This window comes from Rhipicephalus microplus, chromosome 8 (assembly GCF_043290135.1).
Source record: "Rhipicephalus microplus isolate Deutch F79 chromosome 8, USDA_Rmic, whole genome shotgun sequence".
NCBI lineage: Eukaryota > Metazoa > Arthropoda > Arachnida > Ixodida > Ixodidae > Rhipicephalus > Rhipicephalus microplus.
Genome location: NC_134707.1, coordinates 61269852 through 61283326, shown reverse-complemented (window position 1 = coordinate 61283326; position 13475 = coordinate 61269852). Strand labels below are relative to the sequence as shown.

The window sequence follows — 13475 nt, the reverse complement described above, 5'->3', positions numbered from 1 at the left end:
GACGCCCCTCTACGGGCATGTAGTAGGATTTTACAAGAGTATAGCCGTGCTAAATCTGGACACCCCCCTCCTGGAGGTGTGTAACACGGAACTCACTCAAGAGCAACTTGTAAACTCGGGCTGCGAGGTTAAAAACCCCGGTTTTCCGTGGGTGTTGTTGACGCCCAGTATGCTACCGTGCAACATCCAGGATATCGTGTCGCGTTACAGGTGGTCTTTCCTGCCCTCGGCGGACCGAATGCACAAGTGGCACTACGTTCGGTCCGATCGTGTGTGCACAGCGGCATGCACGAGGACAACGAACACACTTTGTTAACCTGTCGAGTGGCCAAGACTTTTTAGTCCATCGTGGACAGGGCGTACCTCCCGTTGGGTGTAGAAAGATTTGTCAAAAGGGAACGATGTCCAAATGGCGCGCTTGCACGTCTAGTGCTGACCGCTGGCAAGTACGTGTTGTGGGAAAACAGGGGCTTGGCTGTGCATCAAGCAAAAAGGCCCGTAAACATCAATGGGATTTGCTGGTGCGGTTGTATAATATTGTTACGGGCCATTTGAAATCAGAATTCTTTTCACTGGGAGAGGAGGAGTTCATGAAACGATGGTGCTGTGCTTTCATTAAAATCGCACACAACCGGGTTGTCTTGGCGTGTTCGCCGATTCAGGGCCTAAGAACTACCTAAAAGAACACTGTGTGCTGGGTGCCAGAACAATTGAGTGTAAACATGTGACACTTTTATTGTGAACACAAATTTCAAGTGGCATAATTTCGTGGAACCGAATTGGTACGTGTTTGTGGAACCAAATTTGTACGTAACGTGGTGAACAATAGAATTTCTTTTCCGCCCACTTCATCGTCACTAACAGGGGACAATATGAACGCCCGGATTTGTCCAACACTGACGTCAGTTTCTTAACGGTGCCCTACCATCAACTTTTCTCTTTCTTTGAAGGTTCGGAACGTGCGACGCACCCTGCAAGAAGTCGTGATTTCCTCAGAAAGCGACAGCTACGTCGACCAAGTACGCATTTGTTCTCTACTACTTTCAGTAGTCGCCGAACTTCGGGCGCGCCCCCACTAAAGCATGTTCATCGCACGGCCTCTGCCATTGTCGCGCCCCTGTCGAGACAGCACCATCCCGCAAATGCTATGACCGCTCGTATGCGGAGTGTTAGGGAGCATTGGAATCGCAGCCCGCTCTGACGCACGGGTGGGAATGACACGAGGTATCTTTGTATTTCGCGGGCGTCTGTTTTAAGCAGTAAAGCACTATAATAACTAACAGATAAGTTCGAAACAGTCTGATCGGAAATTTTGCGAACCGATCTACAACTTCCTCACTGAAATTTTTGCCCAGCTTTGTTTCTTCAGAAGTTCATTAACGGAAGTAGCCTAAGTAAGCTATTAATCAGAACTCAAAAGTATAGTATGACTAGTTCCATGCGAGAGTCGGCAACGTGCACTTGGTCGCGTCGTCATTGCATTGGCATATTTTGAAACTCTCACTAAATACAGCTGGATCACCCTGAATAAGTATATGTCCGATAAAAGATGCTCATCGACCCCTAAGCGCACTGCTTATTCACTGTTATCAAGCACATGTCACTGAATACATTCTCCGCTTGCTCGAACCATATGCTCGAACAATACGACTTTTGCAGGTGATCTTTCTGAGGAGTTCCTTGAAACCCGGAGAGATGGCGTTATCTGCCGCTGGTTTCTTCTCCTTGAAATTACCGACGCTCGTTTCGGTAAGAAATGAAGAGTCACTTTTAATTATTTCATTGTAGGCTATAGTGTCAGCGAGTCTTCAAGTACCAAGCATATTGTGCTACGTTCGAAAGTAAGGAAGCTCAAAAGTACACATTGCATGAAAATATGAAGAAACATAAGAGCTCCACAATTCAATTCGCCACTGACCGGGCCGGCCTCATCATGAAAGTACATGAACTCTTGGATTTATTCCATTATGGAGTGTGTCAACCACACTTAACTCGAAGATGAGCGGGCAGTTCTTTTGACTTCTGTTTCTGTCACTGAAAAATAAAACAAAAAATGCAAAGTTCCCGCTTTTCGGCTTTTCTGGAACACCGTCAACTGTTCGTTATCGCTAGAAAGAGACATGTTTGACGATATCTACTTTTTTGTTTTACTTTCGAGCATCTTCATGGTCCCAAGGCATTAAAACTGGCTGGTGAGGGTATAACACACCACTCCGGGTTATGCTAGATTAGCTCTTAAAACGAAATAACTACAATGCAGCCCTTGAAGAATCTAAAGAAAGCGAGTGACTGTTACAAAGAAGATACGGCCATAATTTGTGCGAAATTCGGTCATTCCAGCGACGCAGGCGGCGCCATGCGGCCGAGCTCCGAAGCTGTCACATGGCGATAATCTGCGCCGCACTTCAGTCAATCAGCACGTCTTCACGCTCTGCAACGCTGACGTGCACGCTCGCGACATCACCGTCTCGTCCGCCACTTCGGCGCATCATTGCGCCGCCTACAGTTGATGGAATGGTCGAATAGGTTGCGACTAAAAAAATCTGTGGAGGTTTGGCCTAGCGACGAGCCCGAAGCATGTTAGTTCATGCAGGTGATAATGAATGTAGTAGATTGGGCCTAACATACCACGAGGCGGTAGGCCTAGCTCGTTTCACTGGGCCACGGTGATAGAATTGACAGGTGTCCAAACGAGCGCAGCAGGTGTGTCCCCTAACTCGAATTGCTCGAGGTCACCGCTAGGTTCGCGACGAGCATCTGGGCCGAAAGACCTGCGTCGCAAGGTTTCGCTGAGTTGTAAAGGCCGGCTACAATAACTATTTTCGTGGCATTAAAGTGTCCTCAGCTCGACCGACAAGATAATCAGATGGTGGCCCGGTTGGCACGTAAAACGGCAGAGCTTATAACTCTGACTTTGTATGTTGCTCTGTTGCCTGACAACATGAATACTAACGTTGTCATTGCTCAATTTGCTCTTCTTGTCACATATAACGTTACAGCTATAGTTCACTAGTAAACTCTAGCAAAGCATTGGTAAATTTTTGTAATTGAGATATTCGTATGCCGTTCGCCCCTATATCGTATGTTTCTGACACTGCACTCTTGAAGGAAAAAAAAAAGATTGGTAGGGAAATTTTGGGATGCAGACACCAAAGGTGCTGATATAGGTGTCAGAACTTTTGCTATGATGGTTATGGTTCAACTTTGTACTGCACTAATTAAAATACAACCCCGTAATGGGCGAATTCAATTTATGATTTGGAAGAAATGCTTTCGAGTGAAGAATGTGAAGTGTGTCCCATAATATTTATGTTGACTTAGGCAAGGGACCGTTGTAGCCTCTGTTTTTAAGCACGTAGCTTCCCACCTCTTGAAATAATATGTAAAGGTGTACACAAGACGGCGTCTGTATATCTTATTCTAACAAAAAGAAGAACAGCTTGCATATGTAAAGCTTCAATATCACATGTCTTTCCATTTGCAGCTTGCCGGAGCAATGATCACGTACACGGTCATTCTCGTTCAGACAAGTGAAAGTGTGAAAAAAGTCTGACAGAACTTGACAAATGAATGAACGATTCCTCGATGTCACGTAGTTCTTAATCATGTCTACAGGAGGACAACAATAAACTACCACATAAGAGGAATGGGCTACCCTGCTACGCTCAACGGACAAGGCCAAGCAGAAGATCGCCACTGACCTGGTCGCCCACGTGATGCCACTACATGACGTCATGAACGCGTAGTGCAATAGGGTCGTGCGGGGACCCAGTGACGTACCTTCCCGAATCTCTTGGTGGAAAAAACGCCAGGCCTGCGCGGAAGGCGCAGCACAGTCACAGCGAAAGATAGAAGAGCAGCCTTTCAGAGCCTTTTCTAAGCACTCATCAGGTAACTGCTGCAAGCACACTTGCTTGATGCACATTACGGCATTAACAATAAAAATTTTAGGGTAGTAGACCGGCAATCGCTATGCTATTTTTCGTCAATCTTCTGAGAAACGTGGTGTCCGGTAAACACTTGCAAGGAATTTTGTGCCATTCGTTCATGCAGTGGCTGATGACGATGATGAATTATGCCTGAAGTGGGTATGCGCCACAGCTAATAGGTGAACAAGAATAAGCTTTTGTAATGAGTTGGAGCATCGGATGACCCACTCGTTACGCTATTCGCACTGTGGGACAACTGGTTGTTCTTTCGCTGTTTTAAAACGCTTCATAAGTCATATTAACGCGATTGCTTCCCCGACATCAAGCCTGCCCAAGGAAAGTTTTCCAAGTACCAAGCACCGGCGTGGCTCAGTGGTAGAATAAAGTTTTACCTCCATAATTTATTTGCTGCTTCCTTGAAAGTTTGTTTCCTTCTGTTTGTTGAGCAAGCAATGCCTTGTGCTTTGCTGAACGCTTTTTTCTTTGCAATATATAGCGCCATGAGATCATGTATACAGAGCTGTGTTGACCGATGCCACGGAGCAAACATGCAAATACTCATGATGAAAGAAAAAGTCAAAACAAGCGGAAACATTATATATTGTGATTCTTGAAAATATTTTTGATTATGATTAACAATGTCAATAAAGTACGAAGAAGGGTATCATAAACCGCGTAATTTTTTTGTCTTGTAGAGCAAAGATGCGCCACTATGAACGAAAGCACATAGTCATCTTTAACATCGTCTCAGGGCAGTCTCCCTTCGGTAGAACGCGCGTTTGGATAAATGACTGTACAAAACATTATCTTAAAAACCTGCAGATTAGCGACCGGGCCTATAGGCCACCCGAGTGGTCGCGGTAAGGCTTAACCTTTCCGCCGCTTCTCGGGCCTGCTGGATGGCCCAAATTGGGTCTTCTAATTCTGAGCTAGCCAGAGCGTCGAGCATACGCATTTCAAGGAGGTCCGGGTTTCGGTGCCCGAAAAGCCATGTAGCGTGTAGGCATTTCCAAAGAGTGTGTTTCATGTCTGCGCATTCTTGTTTACATAGGATACAGCCAGCGTCGGGGAGTTGCCTGGGGTATATGCGGTTGAGGTGCACTGGACTTCAGCTCTCGCATTACGGTATTTTTTCACTCCGCCAACGTATGTTTGGCTTCGGCACTGAACCACAAGCGTGCACACGAGGACAGAATCAGGGGAGCCGGCTTCACCTGTAGTCCCTTCAAAAACGGGGAGGGGGCGAAAAATCTACCCCGTGCATTGAATCAGCAAGACGGGGTGGGGGAGGGGCACTGCGATTAACCTAGGCACTCAAACAGGCCTATACACTCAGCTACATTGTGTCATTGAGAAACACGCTATTAGTAAACGACAAACGTGCGCTGGTGAACGTGATGACTGATATGCCTATTATTTATAGAAAAATGCAATTAAGCCCCCCAAACGCGACAAGCGAATGGAAAAATCCTACAAGCGACTGGGCATAGAAGGAAGCCGAAATCCTCTTATTATAAGCGCAACTGGCAACCCTGATACAGAGAGATATTGCAGAAGGGAACGGAGTTGGTCTTCCGGTTTTTAGTCGCACGGGCGACGAGTGACACTCTTGAATTTCTTCCAAGCACTTTTATTCAATCAATATAGTTTTTCAAATGATAAAAAATGCATTAAAAATCAAACAAGCGAAATCGATGATAATGGTCCAAGGTAAGCGTTTTAATGGATACACATCATTAGCGAGAGCTAACCGACAATATTACCGAGGAAAGTTTACGGGATTTTGTTACAAAGTAATTATAGTGTAAATGTGAAGAAAGAAAAGTGGACGAAAGGATGACTTGCCACCGGCAGGATCCGAAGCGGCGACCTTCGAACAACGCGTCCGATCCGTACCTTTGAGGTACGACGGCGGTCAGCAGCGCCACCTGTATGTAGCCATTAGGGCGGGTGTGGGAACGCTCTTTTTGCACTCTTCACGTAGTATAAGTGATCTTACGGGACGGCAGCTGATTAATAATCACCCGCACACGAACCCATGGAAAGCGCCTCACCAGGCCCTATAACAAAGTCTAGTAAGGCACTATAGTAGTTGTGTTACTGATGAAGAGAATTATGCCACAAGGTTTCTTTCGATCGGTTCATTACGAGCCGACAAAAGCAGCATTTTTAAGCGGCGTGAAACCAGGATACGAGGATGTGTGCTCGAAACTCTTGCTGCTCGCCCCGCGTAGCCTTCGCAGGCCAAATATCGTCCACACACTCTCCGAGCAAGAGGTCACGTGCGCATGACGTGCCAGAGGCCCGAGAAAGCCCAATCCTGCAGCACACGAGCGGCATTGTTTTGTTGACCAGCGTTATTTTGTGGTCTGCTTTCTATTTCTGCGGGATGGATGCCTCAGTGCGCATTCGTTCGGAAATGCTTTAGACGCCGAGAATAGATGAGCATAATGAGTGCTGAAACGAGCAGAGCCAGGGGCTCCCGAAGTATATGGGAAGTGTGCGGGCGGAGGGAGGGATCATCGCAGATGTTAGGGGGGGGGGGGGGGGGGCATGGTTTCTAACCAGAGAAAAGCGGCCTCCCCTGCCCCCCCCCCCTCCCCTCTGTTCCGGAGCCCCTGCGCAGAGCCACTTTGTTTCCAAGGCTGGCGTCATCTCGATGCGCTAACCGCAGGGACACGAACGTATGCAAGACGCAGGCACACTATAGCCCCGTATCTTGTTGCAATTCACGGGATAAAAATGAAAGACGCACACATCACCTGTGTGTGTCTCATTATTTATCTTAAGTTTTATTCATATATTCAAGCAACAAATTACACAAAACTACACATGTGTGAAATAATTATCGCCTTGTCACGTGCTACTGGCGACGTCACAGCACAGTCGTCTACGCAGAAGACCGACATCACAGCATATACCGTATACTCAGGGCAATTTCGTTGTCTACGTCATATTCTACGTCAAAAGAAGGGCAAGCAGTGTTCGTCTTGAATTTCGACCCATTTCCGTGGCGTGTAGCGTTGCCAAATTTGGCAGACGTGATCGCGAACGGCCCATGTATGCATCGCGCTCGTCAGCTCAAAATCGTCAAACCTGGTGAAGGACCCCTTTTTTTATTTGGATACACATGATATCTGAGCATTGGCCTATTCCAAATAACGGCCAGTTTGTTCTCACATTAACTGTAGACGAATAACCGAACGAGTTCCCTATTAGAGCAGGGCGCATGTACGCATCCACCCAGGCACACGTGTATTTCTGCAGATCTACCATGGTACTTTAAATCTATCATGGCGTTTCTTAGAGGAAACGCAATGTGATGCGCACCATATAAGCATCTTATTTACTGCAAAAAAGCGCAATATAACTGCGCATTGATGACGGTATGTACACACATCATGTATCTAGTGTAGGTAACATGTAAAATTAAGTTGTGTGTAGGTATGTGCTTGCTGCGACTAAAGGTGAAGTAGTGTTTTTCAGGTGGCTCGTATCAACACGATTACACAACATCAGATCATTTGGTGAGACTGATTCCTGAAGTATTTAATTGTTTGAAAGCAAAGATCCCGAAGGAAGAACAGTTCCATATTTGGTGTGTATTTAGATGAATATGCTGGCTATTATTTGACATTTTAGAGGCAACACATGCATGGAGACCGTGCCGTATGCATAACACTAGAGGGCGTCCTCTGTGTACCAAAGAAAATGATATTGATAAGCTGAGAACTTTTGTAGCATGTGACTAGAGAACGCAAACGTACTCAGCGAAGTCAAACACCAAAAGCGGGTTGAGGTGAACATAACTTTCGATAACAAGAACAACATAACGAAAGATCCACATGATGAAAGCTTGCAGACTAAAAAAAAATGTACAGGAATTAACGCCAGCACTAAGGCTGAAAATATCAAACTAGCGCTTGGGCAGTTCACGTAAGGCGATTTGCCTCCCCCCCCCCCCCAGCACACAAACGTGAAAGATCCGTTTGAACACAGTTCAATGAATGGCTATATATACGCCGCCTACGTATCAGTATCACGCCATCTACGTTGCGGGTGAAGGGAAACGTCGGTACGATCTTAACGAAATAGTCTGTATTATCACGTATAGGCGAGCTTTGAGGGGCGCACGTAACACGAAGCATTATGTTCGTTATCAGTGTTCATCCACAGTAGTTTTAGTGTACAAAATGAACAAGGACCCAAAATGAACGGCGCGGACACCATGCCCTTGTCTCCCGTCCACGGTCATTTTGGGCGACAAAAAAAAAGTGCACATGGATTACCAACCCGACCAAGCGTATGGGCCTTAGACACGGTTGACGCTTAGAGCTAACTGGCTCAATGATTATTAAACCTTGCGCAACTATTCCTGGACCGAGATAGTGGCTCGTCGCTAGCGGGGCACCAAACACAACTGCCAACAGAGAAGGGCGCCGCCACAACTCGGATCAAATAGGTCGACGAATCACAGTCGCGCGCGCGTACTCTGTTCATCACTCCGAACAAAGAACTTGCCCGCACATAACATCACACAACTTTGCCATCATCCTGACAAACAGTACGCACAGGCATGCTTCCAACGTGAGCAAATGCTCACTTATCGTCGACATGTCACGAAAAAAAAAACTTGATTAGCAGCGTTATTATAGTGCTCACGCAGTTAACAACGCGTTGTCCGCGGGAACCTTAGAGCGGTACTTACCGCTTTACGTCGAGTGTACCACGGTATCAATATGCACATATCCCCGTCAGTGTAGTGCATCTTCGCAATAGGCAGCACTGGCGAAACTCCCAGGACGAGCGCAGGCACATTTCAAACAACAATACACCGACAGCCACACTCGACCGATCGAGAAGCAACGCCCACCGCACGCACAACAAACGGGATAGTTATTTCGCCAGCGCACTCAGTCACGTGGTACATAAAGCTGTTTGTTCATCGTGGCTGCTCACCTAGCCAGTGTTGCCAGGTCAAGTGAAGCAGCGCAGCCAAAAGCCAGAGACACTGTAGCCCAAATGTCGTCAAGGACAGCATGGTTATGGCCATGAGTATACGGGGTTCACAGAAAGAAGGAGAAATCGACCCTGCGCGATTAGACCAGGTTAACACGATGGACTGCTATAGCCTTTTGGCTATAGCAGTCCGGCTATTCGCTCACGTGCTGCCCTTGTTAGCCATGCCGGAAAGAAAGGGTCCCAGAAGGTTGTTTATTCGACAGTGGACACTTGACCCACATTTCTGGACAATAAAAAGAGAGACCATGTTCTGAAATCCCTGCGATAAAGTAATCGCGTGGCTATGCTAAACCACTGGCACCTTCGTACCATCATAAAAAGAAAGATTTTTGCTTGCTTTCCTCTCGTATAGACACTGGCCCCTCACATATTTCTTTGAAATTTTAATTTTTGTAAATATTTATTGTGCCTACATTTACGATTTTGGCGTCCCAAAACGGTGTTCTGTCTGTCTATTCTCGGCGCATAAAACCCGATTTTTTAGTGCCCATAAATCCAGCCTATAGCCTATAGTTACAAAGAACAGAAGGGCAGAAAGTCGTGGCTGCGGCTGTGTGAAGCCTGTGCCAAATAAGCTTCGACCTCTGAAGGGTTCACCTGCTAACGGACATGTTTAAGTGTGTTTTTGGTAATAGCTTGAACTAAAAATAATGCTAACAGCGATCGGTAAAAGCGTCTGTTGTTTGACAAAATCAATGAAAACATGCATGTAAAAGTCAGATGTTTTAAACAAAGAAAATTAAACTGCTTTTCAAGGTGGCTGTCGGCAGTATATCTGGAAAGATGCATCTGACATTGTGTGTGCGTGTGCGTGCGTGCGTGTGTGTGTGTGTGTGTGTGTGTGTGTGTGTGTGTGTGCTCCCATAGACTGCGGTGCATAAAATGTCAGGCATGCTCGGGTAAGCCTTAGCAAAGATCAACGGGAAACGTAAAATCCAGGTAAAAAGTTCCCAGGCCACGTTTCCACAGATATAGATGAGCTAGCAAACTAAGAACGTCTGACCCGCACCTTTCCCCTACCAGTGTACAAACGACCTTTCAAATATAGAGAATAATAGAGCCGTCTTTCGTTGTGCAATCGACTTGTCTTTCCATCGACAATAAGACATGGACATTTCAGTGTACGCCGTATTCCTGCGGCATGTACCAAAGGCTCGTACCCGCGATGAGGACGCGGCCCTTTTCACCTTTTTCTTCTCTTTTATTTCGCTTCGTGGCGCATTCAAAATGGCGGCGTTCCATACTGTACGGTCGCTCGAGTCACGTGATGTGCTCACGTGACGTTACGGACAGTGCGGGTTGTGCTGAGCATCAGTCGTACGTGAAACCTTCGCACGAAGCACAATCCACCTGGAGCAAGGCCGCGCTGTGTTCCGATTCGGGTTTAGACCGTTTACGTCTCGAGTAGACGTTTTTTTTGTTTATTTTAAACGAAATCGCCGCACAGCGCGATTGACGCGACCGGCTTGTACTTTTGCAGCACACACCATGGCCTCCTAAATGGCGGGCGTGCAGCGCCGCCGCTCACTCGCCATCTTGGAGGCCATGCGCACATGCATAGTCAAAACCAACACCGCGCGAAAGAGGGATGAAGGGATCACCCTTCATCCCCCTTTCCTTCCCGTTTCCCTTATCCCCTGTGTAGAGTAGCAGGCTAGAGCGAACTAGCTCAGGCCGACCTCTCTGCCTTCTGATAAATTCTCACTCTCAACACCGCGCGTTCGCCATCTTGGAGGCCATGCGCACGCGCATGGTCAAAGCCAGGTTAGCACCAGCTCATAAACGCGGGCGCATGGCGTGCATCTTGCTTCCTCTTTTGGTGAATAAAAATAGAAGATACAACGGAAAGCCTCCGTTGAACGGTGCCTCGCGTGTTCGACGTAATCAACGACCACGCTGGTGTCCTGACTCATCTTCGTGGACGTGAACCCTAATTTAGCTCGGAGTATAGCTGTCTTGTTCATGTCTCTTTACAGCGCGCGGCTGCGGTGATAAGATATGCAGACCGCGCACCATAAAGCTTCGCACCCTCCACCCTGCGCGCTGCATATCGACTTTGAAGAATAAATTACGAGCACCGCACCGTGGTTACTCAAATCGATGCACTTCTCGCACGTCCAGCGCTTCGCTCTCGGCGAAACACTGAAGGTCGTACTTGTGAGATCACGGCTGGCGCCCGTCGGCGTGAAACGCTTGCGCCGACGTAAGAAGCATTCATTACTCGGCGCGAGTGTACGGTATCCACGGTAACGCAAGCAAACATCGTTAACAAGCAGTGTCGGCAGGGGTTATGCCTAACAGTTCACGATCGTTCGATGGCGAAAGCCTTCGAGAGAGCGTCAGTGATGATGTACCTCGACCTGTCAACAGCCATCAGGTAACCACGTACGAGCAGCCCTTTGAAAGCGTGAGTTGGTGCTTCACGAGAGGGGAAGTGCTGGGCACTATTGGTCAGGTCTCTTGCACTGTTCCGATACGATGTGTTGTGTAGTGTAGCTATAAATGCAATATTGTGACCTAAGTGAGAGCAGTGGTCTAGATCATTTATGAAGTGATAACTTGGTGTACAAGGTTCTTGAAAGGGATATATATGTATGGTTCATTAGAATGCTCAGTGGTCGGAGTGCCTTCTCGTCTGCTACTGCCCTTCATAAAAAAACGCACAGATTTACGTATATAAAAAAAACTACCATGGGTGTTGGACAAAGTGTAAGCTTCAATAGAAATCGCGAATGTATAGCCATATTCACGCAAGTATTTAAAAAGAACCTGTTCGGATAAATAATGCACGGCATTTATGCAGTTAATATGGCTAACCTCCTTATATTATCTTGCTGGGAAGCGCAGCCACTTTTACACAGAACACACAGCACATCGCTTAACTTCAACTAAACTCCTTATACCTCCGCGATTCAAGTGATAAGTAGAATTCATAAGATACCGATGCCACAATGCGTAACTGAAACAATCGTCTCGCCTGAATGCTCGGCACTATGCGTTATTTAATACTAAGTTTGCTGGTGATTCGCTGCGTTTATGTTACGCTGTAGAATTATGATGTGCCGTAGAGGAGCGTATTACGTCCCAACGTTGTCTAATATTAATTGCTAGTGTTTCATTCATTACAGAACACTGGTGTGACCGCAATAGCTCGTGGTTTTGGTTCAAAGGCCTCCCTTGCTCACTCTCACTCTACAAAAAGGAAAAAAAAAGAAAGACTATCGTTTTGACAATACCGAAGTGGTCACTATGGCGTCTTTCATGACACGTCACTTCAAGTGGTACGGAACGATTTGCAAGTCGTCGGGTCTCATGATCTCTCGCAGTTCTGAGACGTCAGAATCTGATAGAAGGGTCTGCTTCTGGAATAAGTTGTACCTAATCTATTCCGTCGGTTGCCTCTCTGTGTGTGCCATCGTCGAGATAGGCTTCTTCTACCAGCTCTGCCTTGCCGTATTCGCGCACGATGTGCCTTTCACCATGACCGTCCACGTATTGCTCTACGTCGTCGTCAATGCCAAGGTGGCGCTAAACGCAACTCTCGCGACCGTCAAAGTGAGAAGTATGCACAGCTTCTTCGGCGAATCTTCCAAGTACGAGGAAAGCGTTCAGTTCGTTGCACCGAGGAATCATCGCAGGATGACACCTACTTGCTGCTTGATACGTTTCCTACTGTTGTCAGCATTCGTTGCGAACGTATGCACCTGTAGTTACCTCTCGCTGGAATTTGTAGACCGACTCGGCCGTGGTCCAGCACGGAGCGCAATGCTGAAACTTACGTGCATGGCGGGCAACTTTCTTTATTACGTGTTTGACGCAGCGTCCTTTCTGGTCCTCAGGCCCTGCTGCGAAGTGATCAGATTGTACATTGAGCACCAGCACGGCGTTCTCAGGTCCATCCTGCGAAGCAAAGAATGTGACGTTATTGGCTCGGAAAGGCGAGCGCGATTGGTCGAGGACGTAAGGTTCACCCTCTGCACCATTTCGGACATCAAGCGACGTCTAAACGACATATGGCAGTACGCAATAGTGACCTCGGGTGGTGTGTTACTCTTCTCCTTTTGCATCGGAGTCTACTTGATCTTCGTTGAAGAGTTATGGACATTTGAAAATTTTCTCGCCTTTCTCAACACTGTGTCGGCGACACTGGACTTCCTGGACATCGTAATCCTCAGCGACGCGATAGTCACAGAGGTGAGTACACTTTTCCCCGTAGGCACCATGTAGTCGAGTTTTCCCATTGTGACAGCAGCAGCAGAACGCGAAGCTTACCTGATAAAGAAAATAATGAGACGGAGTAGGTCAAGACGGAACGCAATGCGGGCGTCTTTCTCCCTGCAATGCTGGGCGGATTGAGGCCGTGTCACGTGGAGGACGCATGCTGGCATCCATGATCTGCGCGCCCCTCACGGCCAATATCCGCAAACTTGGGACGGAGCATGCGGGAAACGCCGTTCCCTCTGGTCAGTGGATCATGCCTTATACGGCTGCTGACCCGAAAGCCGTGGGTTCGATTCCAGCCGC

The 13475-nt window shown here is 47.3% G+C and overlaps 1 long non-coding RNA gene across 1 annotated transcript in view; it reads right to left on the bottom strand.

The window, feature by feature from the left end:
• The window catches only part of LOC142769081 (uncharacterized), a 42508-nt gene extending 33733 nt beyond the window's left edge, over positions 1 to 8775 (bottom strand). Inside the window, exon 1 of the long non-coding RNA XR_012885644.1 lies at positions 8638 to 8775. This is a non-coding gene — a long non-coding RNA (uncharacterized LOC142769081). The remainder of the gene's footprint in view (positions 1 to 8637) is intronic.
• Between the last annotated feature and the right edge of the window lie 4700 nt (positions 8776 to 13475).